General features: G+C 27.2%; 1 protein-coding gene across 3 annotated transcripts in view; it reads right to left on the bottom strand.

Moving 5' to 3' along the window:
- Positions 1 to 4,658: 4,658 nt before the first annotated feature.
- Positions 4,659 to 24,680, bottom strand: part of LOC126736660 (protein doublesex-like) — a 153,094-nt gene continuing 133,072 nt past the window's right edge. For 2 of the 3 annotated variants that reach the window (XM_050441132.1, XM_050441130.1), the window contains one exon: positions 4,662 to 5,595. The gene's annotated coding sequence lies outside the window, so the exon portion shown is untranslated. Of the gene's footprint in view, positions 5,596 to 24,680 lie in introns of all 3 variants that reach the window. The other variant, XM_050441131.1, reaches the window with a different exon arrangement.

The raw sequence follows: 24,680 nt of genomic DNA on the forward strand, positions 1-24,680 counted from the left end.
GAGACTATTAAAAAGTACCCCTTTGGATAAACGATCAGGATCTCGCGAATATTTTACGTCTAATCCAATAAAACGTTTTCGTTTTCGACAGTAAAATATTATTTTATACTGATCAAGTTATAAATTTTAAAATTTTCAATTCTTGGTTTTATTGGTTTAACTTTAAAATTTCTGCAACACAAACTTCTAAATATTAATATTAACGACTCGTTTTACGGCCCTTTCTGTACTAAACATGAGGCACTAAAAATTTTTAGTGCGCCAACGCTCAAGAGACGACGAGGTATGGCATATATATCTTGTTATATAATAATATTATTATTTTTATGGCGGTTTAAATTTAATTCTCGTTAAAGCAAGTTAAAATTTAGGAAAAAAATTAATTAATAAAAAATTAGAAAGTTTTTCAACAGCTTAAACTTTGATACATAAAGCAAGAAAGAGACTCATAAGAAGCAAGAAGTAAGTCGGTTCCGTTTCGTATTTTTTTATATTGTTTACCAATAGTTTCTTAAAGACGTTTTTCCGTCCAGATTTTGTGCTAAAAAAAATAATTGAGTAAAAGATAAACTGACAAAATTAAATCATTATTTTGAGGGTTTAAATGAAACAGAGTGCTCCCTTTATTAATTTAAATTTTATTAAATAAATTTGATAATAATTAGAGCCGCAATTAGGACTCGCATAAATATTTTGCTAACCTTGGACGAGTTAAATAGTGTTTTGCACACAAAATGTGAAGCCTTAAGGAAATTAAAGTCATATAAAAGATTTACGTATTTTAAATAAAAACTACAACTTACCTGCAATAAAATATTTAAGAATGTCTTTTATATGCCTTAAATTCAATAATAAAGCATGGAAATATCATGCTTCATGGTGTCCCAAATGTGATTAAAAGAGCCACCGTATTTCCTTGGATTTCGATAGCTTTATCACCATAAATTATGGTTAGTGAGTGTCATTGTTTTTTATGGCATGAGGGTTTGAATAAGCGAGGTTCTAGTGAAATTTCTACTTGCTTGTATATCTATCTTAACGAACTTGACCAAAAAGGCACAAAAAATGTTTCTTTGTTTTCTGATGGCTGTAGCGGCCAGAACAAAAATTCTATTATAGCATTTATGTTATTACATATGGTGAGCTCATCACAAAACATAGAAACCATTTCACTGCGATTTTTTGAGCCATATTATGGTCAGAGTGAGGGCGATTCTGCACATAGTGCGATTGATAACGCAATTAAAAAATCTAGTGATTTATTTGTACCCTCACAGCTAACACCGATATTAAGGCGCCAAAATCCTTATATTGTGCATTCTCTTACATCCGATGATTTTGTGCTGTCAAAAATTTGAAGATTCTTTTAGTAAGAAAAGACAATGACGGAAATCCTATCGACTGGAAAATTATTGGCGAAATAATGTTGAAAAAAGAAACCATTGACCAAATTTATTTTAAAAGCAGTCACCTACAAATTAATTATCAATGTATCACACTAAAACGCACTGCTATGCAAGCTAAATTTGCTCCACCCCGCTTAAATCATCCCTCTGGGCCCAAAATTTCCTTTGAAAAGTTTAACGACTTAATGAACTTGTGCACTGCCTCAACGCCAGTGATAAAACTTCCATTAGAATTACCACACTAACAAACATTTATTACTAAAAGTCAATACTAACTTGTAATATTTGTTGTTCTGTTTTTTTTATTTTATAATTCTTTTTTTCAGTTTAGATCTATGATCTGTGTTCACTCAAAGAAAAAAAATTGTTTACATTAACTCCCATATGTATATTATACTTTTCCCGGCGTAAAATAAATCTACTAAAAAATTTGTCATTTATTAATAAAACAAACTCGATGTTAACGAGAAAACACGTATTTATTTTGGGCGTATGTCATATTTTCCTTTTGAACTTAATTCTATAAAATATAACTTAGGGGCGTAACTCAAGGCGTATCTCACTTTTTTTTTAACTTAGGACTTAGGGGCGTATCTTTTTCGAAGGGTTTTTAACCCTTTTTGAAAAACCCAAGTAATATTCCTTTTAAATCATGAATCTACATACTTTAGTACTATTTTTTATAAGTCTAACATTTTTAACTTTCCAATTTTTTTTATTTTAATAATTATTCAAACATATGATTTTTATAAAAAGTGACTTAACTCAAAATGCATAATTTTAATATACGCCCCTATGTCTTTACAGTGACGCATTGTTAAATACGTTCAATGAATTTTAAATGATTAACTAAATATTAAAAAATGTCAAGTAAAACCATTTAATTAACAGTGTAATAAACTAATTATTAACATTTAAATAAACCTTAAATTTTTAAGTCAGGGGCTATTTTTTGTCTGCTAAGATCTGCTAAAAGCAATCACATCTGAGGTTCTTGAAATGCATATTGCAACATCCAGCAACATTTTTGACCATAACTTGAGAACCACTTGGAATATTTTCATAATTTTTTCACGCTTAGATAGCAAGATTCCTGAAGATGGAGTGGAATGCTAAAACCATGATTCTGGGTTAAATATTTTGGTAGTTAGGGCAGTTTTGGTTAGGACCAATTTTTTTGTCTAAATTTCACTTTCTTTGGCAATATTTTCACAAAATAATTAAAATATTTTTAAATATATTAGAGCCAGTAAACTAGCATTTCTTATCGAAAAATAAGAACGTCATGAACGAAGTCATATAAGAACAATTTTTGTAGCTTAAAAACTTTTTGAGTTAAAAACAATTTTGTCTGCCAAGGTCCAAGGGCAAACATATTTAAGGTTTTTATTACGCATATTGCATTATCCAAATTTTTAGACTTTGACGGACATTTTTGGCCATAACTTGGTAACCACTTAGACTATTTTCATAATTTTTGCACGCTTATATAGCAGGATTCCTAAGAAGGGATTTAAGTGTAAAATTATGGTTCTAGATTAAACATTTTGGCAGTTAGGACTGTTTTGGTTGAGGCGTTTTTTTTGCTAACTCACACTGTCCATTCATAAATTTTGATATTTTTCATTATGAAGGCAGATTTTGCATTAAAAATCACAAAACAAGAGGTCCTTAAATACCAAAATCATATATTTACTTATTTGTGTAACTATAAAAAAAAAACAAAAAAAATCTCATTCCAAACATCATTTTATTGAGTATATTTAACAAGATTATAGTACATGTTTAACCATATACTTAAGAATTTTTTCTTTTAAAACACACTGTCTAAACTTACTAATTAAGATATTTTTCTATGAAATATAATTATGCCTTAATCTAATTAAAGAAGAGTTTGTTTTTTTTTTACAAAAATAATAAGTTTATTTACAATAATAAAATTGTTCACGAGCAGAACTGAAATCGTATCAAAACTATGATGTATGATTTATTTAAACCTAATTTTAATGAACACAATGATTATTATTAAAAATGTAAAATATAATTATTGGCGTTTAATATACATAAAGCAGAGGAAAATTTGATTTTTATGATCTTAGAACTAAATAACAAAAAGATTTTTTGAGCATTAGCCGTACATTAGTAACCATTTTTATATATGAAAACTGGGGATTTTTTTTCTGAAGAACCATAATGTATAGAATATAACAATTTATTCAGAATTTTCAAAAATTAAGTTTAAAAATTGATATTGAGAATTAAAACTAATTTTTTACCATATTTTTTAATTTTTTCTAGAAAATTATAAAGTTTTTTCTTGGAGAAATTGCTTTGTAGTTTAAATTTTAACAATTAAGTTTAATTGATGTATTGTTTGAATAATCAACCAGCAATCGGAAAATTTACTATAAAAATTCATAGGCATTTTTTTGGACAATTCTTTGGTTTTTATTTTAGTAAAAATATTATAAAAGCTCGTCCAGGTATGAAATTAAATATTATTTAATTTTTTCAAAAATGTATTTTTGATTTTTTTTGCATTTGTAATCAATTCACTTAATTATTATAGAGTTTAATTCCTTTTTTATATATAAAATTTCTAAATTCTGAATTTTTTTAAGTATATTATTTTGATTAAAATGAATGGACGCTGAAAGATCAAAAAATTATTTAATGCTAACATAGATATGAAATTGAATGTATTTGATGTAAAAAATTTCTTAATTATTCTTTTTTTTTTCATTATTTAAAACAGGATAAATTTTTGCAATTTTTTTTAATTTTTGAGTTTTTTCAAGTTGAACGTATTTTTATTTTGGTAAAAATTTGATATTAATTTTTTTCTAAATTATATTCTCCACTTTTTTGAAGTTAAAATATAACTTACTATTTTTGAAAATTTCAAATTTAAGGAAAATTTCAATTTTCCAGTGGCCTTAGATTCCGTAAAAATAAGTTAATTGAATTTTGTAATAAAAACTACAAAAAAATTGAAAATTGTAATTTTTTCCTCCTGATTTAAACGAGATGTTTTAGTAAAAGTGCATTAGATGCAGAAGTTTACAAATTTAAAAACAATTAAAAAATAAACAATTACAAAACTAAAACAATAAAATAGGATCTAAAAAATTAACAAAATATAAATTCTTGCTAATTACTGCTTCAAAAACACACTACCGTGTACGGCTATTAATTTGCTTAATTAATTAATATAAATATATATATATATATACAGAGTGTATCATCGTAGCTAATTTATTCAAATGTTAAATAGGGTTAAAAACTAATTACATAAATAATTATTATAAACCCCTTTATCATACAAATCGATTTGGATAAAGAATTTTTAAATTCTAGTGCCAAATGATATTTTTGAAATATTAATGCAATTACAGAAAAAAAATATATAAAAGCAAAGTTCAATTTTCATTTTGGAATTTTTTTCTAAATTTTCCCTTATTAAACTAAACAACGCAAAAAGAAATTATATTATCGTGTTTTATCAATAGTTAAAATATGACACACTCCATATAAAAAATCTTCTTTAATGGGGTTGTAAAAGCGAAATAATTAAAAAAAAAAACCGACAACAAACACCCTTAAAATTCACGACTAATATAGTTATATACAAAAAAAAAATCGTTTTAAATATGCGTTACATTCACCATTTCACAGCCATTTCACTTCTATATGCCCCATTAAGTGCACCAAAAAATAAACGTTAATAAAATACTCAACAAACTTTTTTAATAATAAAAAAAAATCTTATTGCTAACATTTATCTTAATAATAATTATATTCACATTATATAATACTAATACTAACCTAATTAATTTACTACATATAGACGCTGATGGGTGGATTACATTACGAGGTAAAACATAAAATCAAATCGCCATAAATTTATAAAATATATAAATAAATTGTATAGTGTGGACGTAACAAGTTGTCTTAACTATATATCGAAAGAGATTTATTAATTAAATTGCGATTTGATTAAATGAATTCACCAGTATATTTATTGTTTTATATATAGGACGAATACACAACACCAGACGGACTTATTTTATTATGTTCTCACTTAAACATAGTATTGATCACAAAATTTGTTTTAAACTAGTAATTCGGTTGGTTAGTTTAGGTTAGTTTGAGGTTACATATTATGTAATTAACTATACAAAAGACGGATCTGAAACAGAAAAAAAATGTGATTAGTTAAATTGGGAAATCATGTTAAAGGGCTATAAAATTTTGTTGAAATTGACCGATTAAATGATTTTTTTTTAATTTAATAATTTGTAAGTGGGCACTCTTTTTCTATATCACCTATTTTTTACTGTTTAAGAATTCTCGATATTGTATTTTTATTGCCTAATGTACGTAAATACATTGTAATAATATAATTTCATTGGGATTTTTATAATCCGTTCACTGAAATAAAAATTACTATTTTATTTTTGAATTGCTAGGTACTTAAATGTACCGGAAAATCTGTTTTTTTCTCTAATCCTTCAATATGTCCATTGTACAATTAGCTGATTTTTGAAAAACTGATAGGCATTACAGTTTCGTTACCTTATGAAGACAAAATCAAAAATTATGAAAACTTGGAAACTTTAAAAGGTTCCAAGGAAATTCCTTGTATATATATAATTTTTGTATATATATAAATATATACATAATTAAAAGTTTAGAACTAATAGGAGCACATAGAAGGTTATAGAGATCTGTAAAAACTAGAACAACCTCTTCATATGAAAACACAAGTATCAGAAATAAGTATATTAGATATTAAGATAAAAAGAGGAACTTTTCACTATCACTTTTTTTTATATGCATATCTCTTTTATTAGCTGGAAAAAAACATATTCAAGAGAGTCAAATTTTTATTGTTGACCACGTGTTTCGGTCTGCAGTTAAAGCATCATCAGTAATGGCAATAAATGGTGAAGGAGCAAATCAAAAATGACATCAATTGCCTAGTAGAAACCGGAAATTATCAACTGCCTAAACGAACTCAATAATAATCCTAACTGCCTGGAAATAATGATAAAATGACGTGGGAGAGCCAAATCGTTAATGTCGAACCCGTTTCGGTGTACACTAATGTCGTCATCCGGAAGGGCAATAAATGGTGAAGGAGCTAGTCAAAAATGGCATCAATTGTCTAAAAGAAGACACCGAAATCTTCAACTGCCTGGACGGTATTAAAAATCACCCCAAATGCCTGAAAGAAATGAAATATTACATTCAAAAGCCACTTATTGCTGTCCACACGTTTCGGTGTGCAATACTTATCATCAGGGAGGGTACTAGATGGTGTAAAAACTGAAAATCATCAACTGCCTGGACGGTATTAAAAATAATCCCAAATGCCTGGAAGAAATAAAATATTACATTGGAAATTGACAAAAACAAACAAAAACACAAAGTCACGGTCTCACAACATTTAATAAACGGGCTACACGTGTTTCGCTCTAATTAGAGCATCATCAGGCCTTTAGAAGCCATCCACATACTTCACAGTACATTAGAATTTATGGTATTGGCGGTCATTTTTAATACCGTCTAGGCAATTGATGATTTTCAGTTTCTTTCAGGCAGTTAATGCCATTTTAGCGATTACATGTTGCGAGACCGTGACTTTGTGGTTTTCTTTGTTTTCGTCAATTTTGTATGTTGGTCTCTTAACTTAGAGAATAATAGATGAGATTTTTGGATTACATTGGAAAGCCAAAGTTTTATTGTTAACCACGTGTTTCGGTGTGCACTAAAGTCACTAACAGCAAGGGCAATAAATAGCGAAAGAGCCCTTGACAAGGACCTAGACAAGTGTACTAAAGCTATATTGAAAGGAGGTTAATGGCAGTAACAGACAATTGAATAATGAGCGATTTTCAATAGCTTGAGAATGTTGACACATATAAATATTTAGGAGTAGAAGATGGAGATGGTATAGATCAAAAAAAAGGCAGAAGAAACACTATCCAAAGAAAGAGTAAGGCTGATTCTAAACACCGACCTTAATAGCAGAAATAAACTTAGAGCCATAAGTTAGCTTGCGTTTTGTGTTCTGCTTTATAGTTTTGAAGTGATAAACTGAAGAATAGATAAAATAAAGTCAATATACTGAAAAATAAGAAAACTTCCAAGCAACACACGATGGTTAAATAAACGTTTATTTTTGGTTTACACCAGATGTACATTTTTGGTTGAACTTATCGGATAAAATGTCCGCGTGATATACCTTGAGAAATGTAATATTATGCTTATGTTTTATTCACCTTTAACAAGAAGGTTTATAACAGGTTAATAATATACAATTATTATTTCATGAAAGTTAAACAGCAGATGAGTTGTATGCATCAGGAAGCATTTTCCGACTTACAAAGAAAAAAATAATTTTTACTAATGGCGTTCATACAGGATTTATCGTAAGTATTATTATAAAAAAAGTACACCACTGAATTTGGTATAATTTTAAAAATCCTATTTGGTATAATTATTGTTTCATATACGTGAATGCATTTTCTATGTTTTTTGTAGATTTCTTTGTGTATAATATTTCATTATTACACTATAAGATATATGCGTGTATGAACAGTATATCGTATCCTCAACATTGATATGTGTATGTGATATCGGGGTCATTTTATCACATATTTGAGGTGTGGTTGTCGAGCTTAATAACTAGGTATGTAAATTCCGAGTCAATTTTTTTAAATATCGAAATTTTCTCCCTTTTATATATGATATACGTATATTTTACAGTTTAATAAATATACCTTGACGATATACGTTGATAAATATACCAATAGTTTGAATTGAAAAATTTTATTTTTGAACCTAGATAATGAAAAGTTGTCTAGAACAAAAACTTAATTTTTTTAGAACTTAATGACATATCTTAAAAAAATTAATTTTCACTTAGTATTTATAATAAAAAAGTGACACAACTACTTTCACCTATAATTTTCTTAAAAGGCATTTTTTTTGTCAGGCAATTATTTTCTGCAAAAAAACCGTTTTTCATTTACCCTACCCTTACACCCCCCACCCACCCCACACAACTTACCAGTAAGAAATTGTTTTCAAAAATCATTGTTTTCCAAAATAATATGCATGAATGACAACTGGTTTCGTTAGTATTATCTAATCTAATAATACAGTTTATGTATTTAAATTTGATAGAATTATATATAAATTAATATATATTTAATACAAAAACAGTGGTATTAGATTGGATGTTATGGCCGGTGATTTTTCAAAGGAATTTCTTACTGGGCAAATATTTGAGGTGGGTGGGGGGATAAGGGTTGTCATAATGAAAAACATTGTTTTTGCAAAAAATATATAATTAATATTTTTTTTAATACCACTGTTTTTTTATTTAAAATTCATATAACTTTATATATAAATATTAAGTAAAAAACAGCGTTATTAGATTGAATAAATGTAAAAATTAATGATAAATAAATTATGTACACTGACCTAGAATCTGTAGGAGAGGGTTTTTATATTTTTAGTAAAAAATAAATATTCAAATTTGTTCGAAACTGAATGAGGATTTCAGAAATAATTTTTGGTTTTAGAAAAAACGGTTGCGTACCAGTTTTTCTTTAAGAATATTTAATTATAAATCTCGTACGCATACCACTGACTAAATACCTAAAAATCTTAAGAAATTCCTTTCTAATTTCTTGTAGCTCTTTATTTGATAAAAGTTGTGACTTTATACAGGGTGCATTCAAATGTCAATCTTATCATAAAAAAAATCTACTATTTGAACATGAACTTAATACGAAGCGGTACTTAAATTAAATGGGGCCTAATTATCCTTTATGGCATTTTTACTTGGCGTGTGTATGTAAAAACCTACAATTAGCCAAACATTAAGTTCCTCACTTAAAAAAATTATCGAACATAAATCGTAAATGTGTACTATTAAAACCTCTTACGGCCTAAAGTTTCAAGTCTTTTAATGCATAGGAATTAAAGTTTGATTTTTTTTTATTTTTTAGCGACGATAAACTCGCATAAGAAAAATTATCGTTACGTTTCGCGAAATTATTATAAGATGCCGCAAGGAGAGCAGTAAAAGCGGAAATAAAATTATACTTTTGGACATTCGCTCGGTTTTCACTGCGAAATTTGATCTTTCGCAGCTAGAAACGGTAATAAGAAAGTCGTAAATTTACCCATAAATATATTTTACAATTTCGTCAAGTGCGACTCTCAAAGTAAGTTTTACTATGAGTTTAATATATAGAGCAAGATGTAGGAAATTGGCATTAATTAAGAAGGAAGTTCTGCATTTTTATAAAATATCATTAAATTAAAGTAAATAGTTAATTAAAAAAAAAACTATATACATACACAGTATTTCGCTAAATTGTGCTTTAAAAAAAATAATAATAAATTTATTACGGTAATTTATCTGCTTGAAATATACCCGGGACTTTCGCCTTAAATCAAAATGTATTATAGCGGCTCAGATGGTATTCAAACGGTGAAACATTTAATAGGAAAAGCGGCAGTAAACTAAAGTTACACACAAAAGCACCAGATTTCGTTTAATGGTCCTTTTTATATTTTATTTTAAAAGTTGAAAGTAGTAGAGTGCAGGGATCTTTATGACGTTTCGAGATGGCTTTTACGGACTACGCTATCGGAACGAGGCGCGGCATGAATGCGAAATTTTGCGCAATCATCGTTTCCTCTTCCTTCGTTTTATTATTATTGTTATTTTATTTTTTTAAATTTTATTTTAATTAAAAGTGACTTTATGTCGTGGGATTCGAGGAATAGAAACTATTTTTATAGGACATTTCATACGGTTTTTTTCTTTAGTTTTTGTTTTGTCTTGGCTTTATTTCAATTTTTTTACTGTGTTTATTTTTATATTCACAAGGTTTATTTTGAGCGGGAAATTATCCGTTTTTATAATTTTAAGCATAGTTTTAGTAATATATAATATTTTCAATTAAATATTTGTTTCTTTTGAATTAAAAAAATATTTTATTCATTTATGGCTATATGGAAGTATCTTTTTTTAATTTCAAAAATTTAAAAAAAATATAATAACTCTTTTTTCGTTCGTTTTTGAGAAAAACGCGTAAAACACTTTTCATTTAGTCGTTAAAGAGAGTATCCATTAGAGAAATAAAAAATCTAAAATTGTCAATTTTCATATACGTACATTTTTACAAAATACAAATTTCCTTTTCTTGAATTTCTTCTTCAAATCCCTAAATTTTCTGTTTTTCTTAATTGTGTATATCGTTTTATTTTCATTATTTATTTGCTCCTTTTCTATAAATATTTTTTAATACGTTATACTTATGTCACATGGATAAATGCTAAATAAATGTACTATTGAAAGGAGCTTTTTTTCCAAATATTATTAAGCCTTTATTCACTATTTCCCCTTTTCTACTTCACCTTTTCAATTTTTTGTTTCTATTAAACCGAATGTTGCAGAATTTATATGTGCTGGAATAATTGTTAGGTAACACCTTATATACTTTTTTTTTTCTTTATATATTTTTCTTTCTTACAACATATGTCCAAAACATTATTTTCCATCTTTATATTCTCCTTTCTTAATAGATTCCCAATCCTTTATTTTTTTTATTTTATTGCATTTATATATACTATTAAAACTAACTTTAATTGCAATTTATTTAGTTTATTAATTATTAGGCAATTTTTTATATATTTTCTTTTTTTCTCATGAATTTTTCAAAATGTACTGTCGGTTTATAACATCGGTATGTATGTACATTATGTGTATGTGTATCATGTACCGATATATTGTTTTTTCTATTTTCAAATGACTGGCAATTATAAACCTAAACATTATGAAGAATGTGACTAAATTAATAAATGACAAACGAATAATGTAAAATATAAGATGCTTAAATGAATTATACAATAAATGCCTAAAAAATCTGAAGGAAATATCATAATAATATCTTGTCAAGGCAAAATGTCTTTAAATTTGGAGCCAGTGATGAAGAAATAATAAGAAGCAAAAATTTGGAACAAAAAAAAATACGTAAACTTTGAGGGTTAATTTATCGGTAGCTATTTGACTTTATCTTCTTAATTCCAATGATTTTTGCATACTTCGCTATTCTAAATCCAATAAGACCATCCGTAAAGTCATAGCTATCACAGTTGCTGAGATATCGTATTTTTTCAGGCCACTGGTATAATTATTACGATATTCAAAAAATTATTTTTTTTGAAATGATCTTTTTTGTCTTAGGACATACAAACTTCACAGAAAAAATACAATTGAAGAAATCCAGACAGTTGAATAATTAATTGAGATAAAGTTAATGAAAGGGCAAAAAATTGAGAATTCTTTCCATTTGCTGATATTAGACAAGGATTTGTATCAAAAAAGGGGTGAAATGTGCGTTTTTTCAGTTTCTACCGCATTTCACTCCTCACCAACGACTTGGATCACCTTAAAATCTTATTTTTATAATGCACGTAATCCGTCCAAAGAAGTGAAGCCTTATTTCATAGCGATCGTAAAAGATTTGTTGATATTAGACGAGGATTTGTATCAAAAAAAGAGACAAAAGTGCGTTTTTCAGTTTCTACCGCATTTCACTCCTCACTAACATTCTGGGTCACTTTGAAATATTATTTTTATAACTCACGTAATCCCTTTTAAGACGTGAAGAATTATTGCATAGCGATCGTAAAAGATTTGTTGATATTAGACGAGGTTTTGTGTCAAAAAAAGGGTCAAATTTGCATTTTTCAGTTTCTACCGCATTTCACTTCTCACCAACATCTTGGATCACCTTAAAATGTTATTTTTATAACTCACGTAATCCCTCTAAAGACGCGAAAATTTATTTCATAACAATCGTAATAGATTTGTTGATATTAGACGAGGATTTGTGTCAAAAAAGAGGTCAAAAGTGCATTTTTTCAGTTTCTACCGCATTTCACTCCTCACTAACATTCTGGGTCACTTTGAAATGTTATTTTTATATTTCACGTAATCCCTCTTAAGACATGAAGAATTATTTCATAGCGATCGTAAAAGATTTGTTGATATTAGACGAGGATTTGTGTCAAAAAACGGGTCAAAAGTGCGTTTTTTTCAGTTTCTACCGCATTTCATTCCTCACCAACGTCTTGGATCACCTTGAAATGTTATTTTTATAACTCACGTAATCCCTCTAAAGACGTGAAGAATTATTTCATAGCGATCGTAAAAAATTTGTTGATATTAGACGAGGTTTTGTGTCAAAAAAGGGGTCAAAATTGCGTTTTTCAGTTTCTACCGCAATTCATTCCTCACCAACGTCTTGGATCACCTTAAAATGTCATTTTTATAATTCACGTAATCCAATCAGTAATAAACAATCACAGACAGGACAATCCATTTCAGTAATAAAATAATCTTTGTCGTATGCAGATAGTGGATCAAGCTACATAATAAATTCATAATTTTAGGATGATTTAAGCGCTAGTAAAATAATAAAATGCGTTAAGGCTGATGACAATACCAAAAAAATGTAAATGTTCTCCATTTTGAATTATAAGGGCCTGAGCATTGTAATGAAATGATGTTTTTTGTCTAAGGATATACAAACTTCACAAGAAAGATACAATTTAAAAACATTAAACAAAAAGCCAGAAAAAAATAAAAAATTTCACATAAATTCACCCACGAAATGATCTTCATATTTCGCTAGGCTGTAATTTCCTCAGCTAACAAGCAATTCTCCTGCCTCCCTCTATTACTACAAAAAAAAAACCCCATAGTAAAACTTTATTGTTCTTTCCCCACGAATTACCTTGTACCTTCTGGTAAGAAAACATAAAACCGCAGTGGGTCCCAGTAAGGTAAGTCAAAAAGCAAAATTATTATTGTTATTATATTTGCGCATAATTTACGACCATTTTTTGACTGGTGCCTCGCAAATCATCCCGAGGAAATCTGCACAACAATAACTGCTAATAAAACAACTTTATACGGTCGTAATTATGGGCCCTGACATCGTAAAATTTAATAAGAAACAGATCTATAAGGGAACTAATCATCTCCATAAATAAGAATTTATTTAAGATAATTCAGAAAAAAAAAGAATTAAAAATAGATGGACCACCCGGTAACTTATAAAATATTAAGCCGTATAAGTAATTGCCTAATATGTTTAATTACTAGATGCCATCAGGTAAAAACGTTTACGATCTATAAAGTTAAAACGCGGACAAGTATACGTAAGGCACATTGTTTAAGCCGGCACTGCACAACTTTATTACGGCATCAAAACGTATAATTCTGGGCACATATATAGAATGTTCCATAATGTTATTTCACGATAAGCCTTTTAATGCGAATAATGTAAAATTACTGCTGGTTGAGCTTTATAGGATATAGGGCCTTCCAGGGCATGTTTTCTTAACCGAGTAAACTGAAATATTAAAACAGTAGTGGTTAGAAGTAATAAGATCAGAAGAAGTGTTTCCAGTTACGTTTTTTTGGCTATTCTCTACTGTATTTAATGTTTCAGTTATTGCCTAAATCATTTTAGTTATATTATCTCATAGGCAGTTTAAAGCATTTGATCAGTTCAAACAAATGATAAGAATTTAAATTATTTTTATTTATTCCAGGCAGTTGAGAGCTCATTAGAGTTTAATTCGCTTGAAGTATCGTAACGAATAATAAATTGGAGTTTTTTAAGTGGCCACACTGCATAAAAAAAAAACATAATTTTTATGTGACAATATAAAATGTATAAGTCAAATACAACCCAAAATAAAACGAGCCATAAGAGGTTTAGATTAACCTGCAATAAAATAAAAACAAATTTTAAAATATTTGGAATAAATTAACAGTGATTTCACTTCAAATGACTGAAATTCAATTCAATTCAACAAATTTATTAAATAGTATAAATTTAAAAGATATTCATCGATTATCTAATTTTTATGTGGACATACTAGTTTAAAAATTCTAGATGAGTATATTAGTTTTTTTTCTGAAATTAACTGCCTGGAATAGACTCTAGAATTTTTAAAAAATTATTTAAAGCTTGTTACTTTATAAAAGTACTGATGCCATTATTATAAAATAACATTTATTAGATTAATAACATTCAACTTTAAAAGATTAATACAACCAACGGGATTCTAAGTGCAATGTTCGTGGTGTTGCTTCAGCTTTTAGTTAACGTACTTGTAATTTGATCCACAGCAATAATTATAATACTTTAAATTAAAAGATGCATGATTATCTAGAAGATTTCAATCAAATCATTATGACTGGTTTAATGGTACTTGAGGTATGACCATTTTCCTTCACGTCAGCAGGCGCTGACTACATCGAGCCTGAAGTTCTTGGTGGATCACTTTTGATCTATCAAAGCTGTGATCATAAAATAACTGAAAATTGAGAAAATTGTTCAGCTTTAGCGCATTTCATTTTTTTACTATTGCCTAAACCATCCTTCTAACCTAAAAACCTTCCACTAACTTTATCCCAAATAATTCATCAACTGTATGATTTTTTTTATTATTACAATGCAATATTAATTCAATATTAGGCAGATTAATGTAAAAATAGGAAATGAACAACATGCAGATTTTGTGATGACACAACAGCTGTTATTTCTGATCCGTATTCCAGTCCAGTAAGTCAAGTCATGTCTAACTGAAATTAATAATTGGTGTAAATCGAATAAACTAATGCTAAATCATAGAACATATTAATATTGTATATAAAAAATTAAATAAAAGCGTCTATCTTATAAATCAACCTAAAAATTCATTCACTTGATATGAAAGAACTGATGAGTGTGTACTATAGCTCTGTTTACAGTGTATTGGGTTACTGCATAGTATTATGGGGTAGGGCCATGGATATAGAAAGAGTGTTTGTGATTCAAAAACGTATAATTAGGATTTTATTTATTATATTATTTAGACAGTCTTATCGAAGAATATTTGGGGAGAAAATTTTTTTCACATTATATTTAAAAATAAAAGTAAATTGATTATATTGGGTGATCGACATCAGCACAATACTTGTGGTAAAAACAACTTACTTCTTACTAAGTATACTGCATACCAAACACGTGTTAACTTGTATAATTTTATCAGTCTTAGAACTTTTTAATGTTTATTGTTTTATATATTATTTTATTTTTATTTTATGTATGTTCATATATATTAACAAATTCCTGAATAAGGAATACATGTATGGGTAATCTGTATGTATTGCTTTGTATAGCAATCGTGACGTGTCTATGCTATGTTTCTAGTATCTAAGACAATAAGTGACTTTTAACTTTTGACTTTAATAATCTAATAATTGTTTACCTTCGGAATTTGTATGTACCTAGACGAAAAATTTTATAGAAAGTAATTTTTTCAATATTGAACTAATTATGCCATATCTCGGCATGTAAAAGCTATGACTTTGCGGATGCTCTCAGTGGATTCAGAAGGACCAAAGTATCAGAAAACCATTGGATTTAAGAAGATAGAGAACATAGGTACCGAGAAATTAACCTCCAAAGTTTACAATTTCTTTTGTGCCATTTTTTTACTATTTTCTCCTTTTCAGTCGCTCCGAATATAAAGAAATATTACCTTGACAAGATTTTTTAATATTTGCTTAAGATTTTGTTGGCACTAGTGATAAATTTTAATCTATTTAGGCCTTTTGTATTTCACATTTTTAATTTTTATTTTATTCAAATTATTTAGGTTTGAACTGGACAGTTATTGTCTAAAAATAATTATGACAACTTCCAATAGAATTAATTCTGGAATTTTCAAAAAATTAAAAAAAAATACTTTCATAGTTGTTCAACTTAAAAGAAAACTAGAAATAAGGGATTTAAAATCATCTGAAAAAAACGTAGAATTCATGAAAAATACAAAAAAAAATTTTAAAATATTAATCTGACCAGCGTTTATTAATGTTCACCGAATTACCAATAAAAAAGTATTTTTTCCCTCAACAGTGATTTTTAATTTTCGTTAAATATAAAAAAGATGGTTTTACTAATTTGGATGCAATTTATTTCCAAAATTACTTATATATGTGATTTAAAAATATTTTTCTTATTATAATAATTCGTAATTTTATATTAATCTCAGCAGTGATTTTGACTAGTCGCTCTATTGACTTAAAAAAACCCTCTTAAAAATAATTCTTAGTCTTCATTATTTTACTATACATAAAACAAATTTTTATCTCTTATTAAATTGCGCCTTCTAATTTATTCCAACAGTGATTTTTGCTAAAAAAGAAACAAATTGTTTATTTCTGCAGAAATTTTGAAGGTTTGCTAAACTGTAAGTTGATGATGATTTTTTTATATTTTAAGCCTTTAATAATTTACATAGAGGATCCGAAAACGAAATAGAAAATAAAAATTAAATTATTATTTTTAAATGAAATAACTTATTAGAAGATACAGGGTGGTCACCTAGTTTTAATAATTGTTTAATAAGAGAACTATTAAAAAAGTAAAATATTTAAATTAAAAAGCACTTCTTCCTACTTAAACTTAATATAAACGCGTTTACTTTGAGTAGTGAAACAAAAAAATCAGTAATAAAAAGAGGCAAAAATACAAAAAAAAAAGATCCAAAATTAAGGTCCGGAATAGACTGGCCCATAAAACTTTATGCGAAAACTAATAAATTACCCCGTCGTCTTAAAGAAAAAAAAACGAGAGACGAGAGAGAGAGACTTAAAGCGGATGAATTAGGTGTAATTTTTGTGCTAAAAAGCTCCCAGAAAAGTAGTTAAAATTAAGCTCTTAAGCTAGTAAATAACATCGTAAATTTCTTATCCCGTGAGCGGGCGCGGGTTTTCTTCATCTAAGAACATCAAAGATTACAAGAAAAATTAGAAGGAGCGAGCCGTAAACGTCGGGAAGCACATATATTACAAAGTTTATATGGGTTCGGGTCCGTAAAAGAACCGACAATAAAAATAAGACCTTCTAAAGCCCCCTTTCCCCGCACCTCTATGGAGAAACAAAACAAAAGGTAAAAAAAATTTAATGGCACACGTAAAAAGTTCTTACGGTCAAAAGCCAAATACGAGATGAGTTTTGGGGTACGGATCGGTTTTTGGGGAGCCGTAAAATCAGTGTTTCGATTTAGTATTATAATCTTTTTTGGTTGGTTATACAGAGTGGGACTTATGGTTATTTTTATACATAAATCATTTATTTTTATTATATTTTTTTGTTCGTCATGATGAAAGAAAAATATAAGAAGAGAAAAAGGAAGTAGAAGAAGATGAAGAAAAAGAAGAATAAAATGAAGACGATGAAGAAGAAAATGATTTAGGTAGTCATATTAAATGCAATTTTTCAGACCATAGTATCCATAATATTCAATATAGAAATAAAAATAGAATTTTAAGAGAATTGCGGAGGTTGATAAATTATTTGAAATAAAATTAAAGAGGGACCAAAAAATAGAGAATTCTTTTAACTTTCATACAAAGAAAAACCTATTTCAGATTCCACGTATTCATTACACTTATAGAATCAATGCAATGCCAAGGAATGGTCAAAATTGGTTTTAAACGTCTACAAAAGCATAAAATATTAATTTTATTGGAATATTTTATACACGAATAACAATATAATTTTAAATACAAAATCAAACATTAAATTCTAATTAAATTTTACTAATGATTTGATTCAATCTTTTGTGAAAAATATATTTAATTTTTTCGTCACAAAATATTATGACGAAAATGATAACTTTCATGATTTTTTAAAGGAAAATATTAAAATAATAATCTGAACGGTGATTTCGAAGGATTTTCTATGCTACCCATTTTTTCAGAGTTATTATTTACATTTACCCAGCAGTAAAAGATTTATCTCAGCAGTGCGGATTTGAATTTTAAAATATTTTTAATACCCAGTATAAATTTGAATTTATTTAAAAATAAATACATCATAGTCATACTAAGTTAAAGAAATTATATTTAATTGTTTAAATGATTTCAAATGACTGTAGGACTAAAAAGAAAATTCACTTCAGATTGACTTCATCAAATATCTGTAACATGAAAAATGATTTTAAATGCCTGGAATAGGAAGAAAAATTTTAAAAATCCCATAGCTGAAATAAAATGAGAAATGTTTTTAAAAACTAAATATAGCACAACAAAAATTATTTAAAATGCCTACAATATCTTAAAAAATTAATTCAAATAACTGGAATATGTTTAAATACCTAGACTAAAAGGAAAAATTTCGTCACATATATGAAGTAAAATAAGAAATGATTCCAAGAACCTGAAATAGCAAAAAAAAATTTCAAATGTCTGGAATATTTTAAATATTAATAAACATAATAATTTTAATAACAAAATCAAACCCTTAAAAAAAATATATTTAATTTTTTTTATTAAATAAAATGATTCTAAAAACCTGAAATAGTAAGAAAAAAATTCCACGTGCCTAAAATATTTTAAATATAAATAAAAATAATCATTTTAAATACAAGATCAAACCCTTAAAAAAATTATATTTAATTTTTTAAATTATTTTAAATGACTGGACTAAAATGAAAATTACGTCATATGTTTGTAGTAAAATAAGAAGATTATTATTTTATTGCATCAATGTTATTAAAAAGACTACACAAAATCACTGCTTAGATTAATTAGATTTTATTGCAAACTTATGGTTATTTTTATACATAAATCATTTATTTTTTTTTATAATTTTTGTTCAACATCAAAAAAATTACGAAAGAAAAATTTAAGAAAAGAAAGAGGAAATAGAAGAACAAAACGAAGATGGTGAACAAGAAAAAATATGAAATTTCAAAATGCAATTTTTTAGACCATAGTATCCATAATATTCAATAAAGGAATAAAAATAGATTTTTTAGAGATTTCAGGAAGTTGATAAATCATTTGAGATAAAATTAATGAGAAGCCAAAAATTTGAGAATTATTTTATTTTCAGATAGGAAAATCTATTTCAGTATTATAGAGAACCGTTATGAAAAAAACTTTTTCGTTTAAGGACATAGAAACTTAGAAAATTCAAACAGTTAAAAAACTATTTTAGATAAAGTCGATGAAAGGCCAAGAAATTAAAAATTCTTTTAATTTTCATACAAAAAAAACCTGTTTCAGATTCCACATATTTACTACACTTATAGAATTATTGCAATGCCAAAGAATTGTCAATTTGGCCCATTTTCATATAAAAACCTGCATCTCAGTTTAATTTTTCATTGAGGAATCGTAATGAAATAATTTTAATCGTATGCATATGTATGTATGCGAAAAATGACGTCAAAATTTTCCAACGCCTGGACGTTATAGAAATTGATTTTAAATGTCTACAACAACATAAAATAATAATTTTAATGGAATATTTTATACACGAGTAACAACATAATTTCAAATACAAAATCAAACATAAAAAAAATTTAAATTCAGTTGGAAATTTTATTTATGATTTAATTCAATGTTTTATGAAAAAAATTTACACATTTTTTCGTCTCAAAATATTATGACGAAAATTATGAACTTTTATGATTTTTTTAAAGGAAAATAATAAAATATTAATCTGAACGGCGATTTCGAAGGGTTCTTTATGCTACCCATTTTTTTTTCTTATCTCAACTTTAATAATTATTTGTCATAATTAGGTGTGTTAAATTTAAATTATTTTTATTCTGATATGTATATAGTATGTTTGCTAAATAAAAAAAAATATATTATAATAACTAAGAAGCAGTAAAAGATTTATCTTAGTAGTGACCGAAAGCGGATTTCAATTTATCATTTTTTTTTAATTCCCAATATTTATATTTAAAAAAAATATCTTTTTAAATCTGAATTTATTTAAAAAAAATAAATACACAACAGTCATACTAAGTCAAAGAAATGATATTTAATTGTTTAATTGATTTCAAATAATTGTAAGACTAAAAAGAAAATTTCCTTCAGACGTGTGGAATAAAATAAAAAGTTGGATGTCAAAAGTCTGGACGATTTAAAGGTTGACTTCTTCAAGTATCTGTAACATGAAAAATGATTTCAAATGCCTGGAATGGGAAGAAAAATTTAAAAAGTAACATGGCTGAAATAAAATGAAAAATGTTTTTAAAAACTAAAAATAGCACAACAAAAATTATTTCAAATGTCTACAATATCTTAAAACATTAATTCAAATAACTGCAATATTAATTATAATTTTAATACCTGAACTAAAAAGAGAAATTACGTCACATATGTGAAGTAAAATAAGAAACATTTCCAAAAACCTGAAATCGCAAATTTTTTTTTTAATGTCTAAAATATTTTAAATATAAATAAAAATAATAATTTTTAATAAAAAATCAAACCCTTAAAAAAATTATATTTATTTTTCTAAATTATTTTAAATGACTGTAGTAAAATGAAAAGTTACGTCACATGTCTTTAGTAAAATCAGAAGATTATTAATCCCCAATAAGTGAAACAGAAAAAATGTTTTTTTTTTTAATTTAGTAAAGATAAATAATTTAATCATATATTTTTTTATTTATTAGGAGTGACTAAATGATAAAAATCATTGCTGATGTAAATATTTTAAATTACTGTTGAGATAAATTAAATTTTTGCATCAAATCCATATGCCTAGAGGAAAATGATTTTTGTTCATTTATAGACTGACAACAGACATAAAAAAGTTACTAACGTGATAAATGAGTTTTTGCGTTTAAGCATCTAAAATGTCCAATTGCAAAACCGTGTATCCCTATTTTAAAATCACTGTTGAGATAAATATTTTATAGCTTCCCAGATGATACAGTGATAATTTACAATGACCACCATAAATAATGATTTTTTACTTGGAAATCTATAAAAATAAATTTATTTTAAAAAATTATTTAAATTTATTAAAAAAAAAATACAATCTTTTGTATTTTTTATAAATTTTTATAATCCACGCATTCATTATTATAGCTAGTGAACAGGGTGATTTTTTGCCACTGGTACTCTTTTGAAAAAAAAAATTTTTGTGTACTTGTAAAAATGGTGGAAAAATGAGTCTTCTTCTCGGGTACAACTGTCAATAACCAAAAACTGTGCAGTTGAAGTTCACGTGAACATTTCATGAGATTCAAAGGACCGTTGCGACCTATATCGAATGCCGTGTACAAAAAAAAAATTCGACTTCTAAGGCGTTCTTGTTCTTTAAAAAAACATCAGGTTGTAACCCAATATTTCCAGATTATAAAAAGGTCGACATCGTTTCTCAATCCTAATTAGAACCAAAGTTATAAGCACTTTTGTCCGATAGAGGAAATCCCAAAAGGGAGAGTGCTGCCGTTATAGCTTTGCTCTAATAATAATGATGGATTATTATTAGAGCTTATTTACTTCAACGAGGCTTCATATAATCAAGATTGAACTTCACTTCAGGTAAGTTCGTTTAATCTTGTGATTATATAATTCTAACTTCAAGATATACTAAAGTATCAAGTACATGTTAATTTAGATGCCATAGTAAATAAATGAATTTGTCGCTTAAAATACTACTCCAGAAATGAGATGTAATTTTTAATAAGAAGATTATTAATTTATTGCATCAATGTCATTAAAGAGACTATTCAAAATCACTGCTAAGATTAATTAGATTTTATTGCAAAAAAAATATATTAAAATCACTGTCGAGACTAATATTTATTCACATCCACGCAGCAATTTAAAATCCCTGTTGTGAGTGTATATCATTAATTTGGGACACGAATTGCGCCCAAATAAGTGAAACGGAAAAATGTTTTTTTTTTACATTTAGTCGACAAAAATTAAAAATCACTGTTGAGATAATTAAAATTTTTGTATCAATACCATATACATAGAGGAAAGAGGAAAATGATTTTTGTTCATTTACAGACTTACAACAGATATATCAAAAAAATTGAAAACGTGCGTTTAAGCATATAAAATGACCATTAAGATCATTGCAAACTAAATCGTTTTGCAATGATTTTGCCTCCTTTTTAAAATCACTGCTGAGATAAATATTTTATAGCCTCCCAGATGAGACAGTGATAATTTATATCGTAATTACTGCCGAAATAAATTATAATTAATTGCATGGAAATGTATAAGGGAAATTTTTTTTTACAATTCGATAAACTTTAAAAATAGCTCATATGTTAAATATTTAATCGCAGGGAAAAAACATAGTTCTACTAATTTTGTTAAATTAGAGGAGAAAAATAAAAAAAAAACCCTAAAAATCACAGTTGAGATAGACATTTTATAGCAACGAAGCCTTTTTTGAAAAATAACAATTTTTAACATTTAAAATCACTGCATTGATAAATATTTATTAAAAAAAAATTTATAATCTTTTGTATTTTTTATAATCCACGCATTCATTGTCATAGCCAGTACACAGGGTGACTTTTCGCTATAGATACTCTTATGAAAAAAAATTTTTAATATATTGTAGTAAAATGAATGACGCATTTGCTCAATTGGTTTTGGTTCATCTATAACCTGCAGGGTACGCTCAATTAATTTCCAAAGTGAAAAAATGTTCAAAAATTTTTAACTCAAAACCTGTTTTACTTATAAAAATACTTTATATAGAACAAATTGTAGTTCTCGATGAGACGCACATATCTTCTGCAGGTCATTATTTTTGCAAAGAAATCGTTAAACCATAAGAGCGGCTAGAATATCAAATTTTTTAAATTTCTGACGTCAAATAGAAACACTTAAAAAGGGCTAAAAATAACCAAAAACTGTACAGTTCACGTGAACTGTCTAATCGACCCGTTAAATTTCATGAGATTCAAAGAACCGTTGCGACCTGTATCGAATGCCGCGTACAAAAATGGAACAATAAAAAAATTTTGGTTTCTAAGGCGTTTTTGTTCTTAAAAAAAATTGTAAAAAATCGAGTTGTAACCCAATATTTCTAGATTATAAAAAGGCGAACATTGTTTCTCTATTCTAATTAGAACCAAAGTTATAAGCGCTTTTCTCCGATAGAGAAAATCCCAAAAGGGAGAGTGCTTCCCTTGGAGATTTGCTCTAATAATCCATCATTCTATAACGCCTACTGCAATATATACTAAAGTACCAAGTACATGTTAATTTAGGTGCCATAGTAAATAAATAAATGTGTCGCTTGAAACACTAGAACAAAGAAACTATGAAAAGATTTGTCCTTGTAAACGCGGTTGGTTCTCCCCCAAAGGAAACCCATACAGTCACGCCAAATAAAATTTCAAATAAAATATGACGCAGTTTCATCTAATAACCCCGCCATAAGTCGTAAAAATCAACAAAAAAAAAAACATTAAAATAAAAGAAATTCAGTCATCATCGGGTCGGTATATACCGGTCCGGATCACACGTGTTAAACTTTTATTAGTTTTCTTTCTTTTAAAAAGAACTGCTCGAAACCTATAATCGGACCCCCTTTATGTGCATCACACATAGTATTTTCGAGAGGGACATTAACGTTACGACCTTAACTAATTATTTTTATGCGCGAGGTTGTTAAAGTAACATTTAAACAAAACAAAAGAAAAAAAAGAATATGAGAGAAAAAAAAAAAAGATTCCGTATTCATTTCTTTCAAGTTGTGAAACGACAAAAACGGGGCCGTAAAAGTTTTGTACTTTTGAATGCCTGTTCCGTGGCACGTAAAATTTAATTTAGAACAAGACTGTATTTGCGCAACGTCGTAAAAAGTTTTTGTCGCCTTTTATTACTCCTTCTCCTTCTTCTTCTTCTTTTGCTCCTGCTTTATGAGACTCTCTTTTAACTTAATTTTTAAGCATTATAATTTCTTCAATCATTCCTGTTACTAATTTAATTATACGACCCCTACAACCCATTAATTTTTTTTGATAATAATCTTGGTAACTTAGCCTTAAAATCACTTCTGTGATATAAAATTTGATAATTTCCTAGTCAATAAGAGGAAATTTTTACGTTACAATGGAAGGAAATCTTGAAGAAGGCAAAATTTAAAAATATATTTAATTTTTTCAATCGGTGCCTTAATTAATGCGAAAATAAATGGTTCATTACACTTTCTTCGAAAAAATAAGTCAGAAATACTTTATGGGTGTTTTTTAGTTTTTCTAAGCATTGAACATATTTATTATTTTTTTAAAATGATCGAATAACCATAAAAAAATATTTAAAAAAAATGTTATGGAAAAAGTCTTTAAGTATCCTTTAGGAGAAAGTCAGGAAAAAAAATTCCCATGAAAACCTATGTT

This window comes from Anthonomus grandis, chromosome 5 (genome assembly GCF_022605725.1).
Source record: "Anthonomus grandis grandis chromosome 5, icAntGran1.3, whole genome shotgun sequence".
Taxonomy (NCBI): Eukaryota; Metazoa; Arthropoda; class Insecta; order Coleoptera; family Curculionidae; genus Anthonomus; species Anthonomus grandis.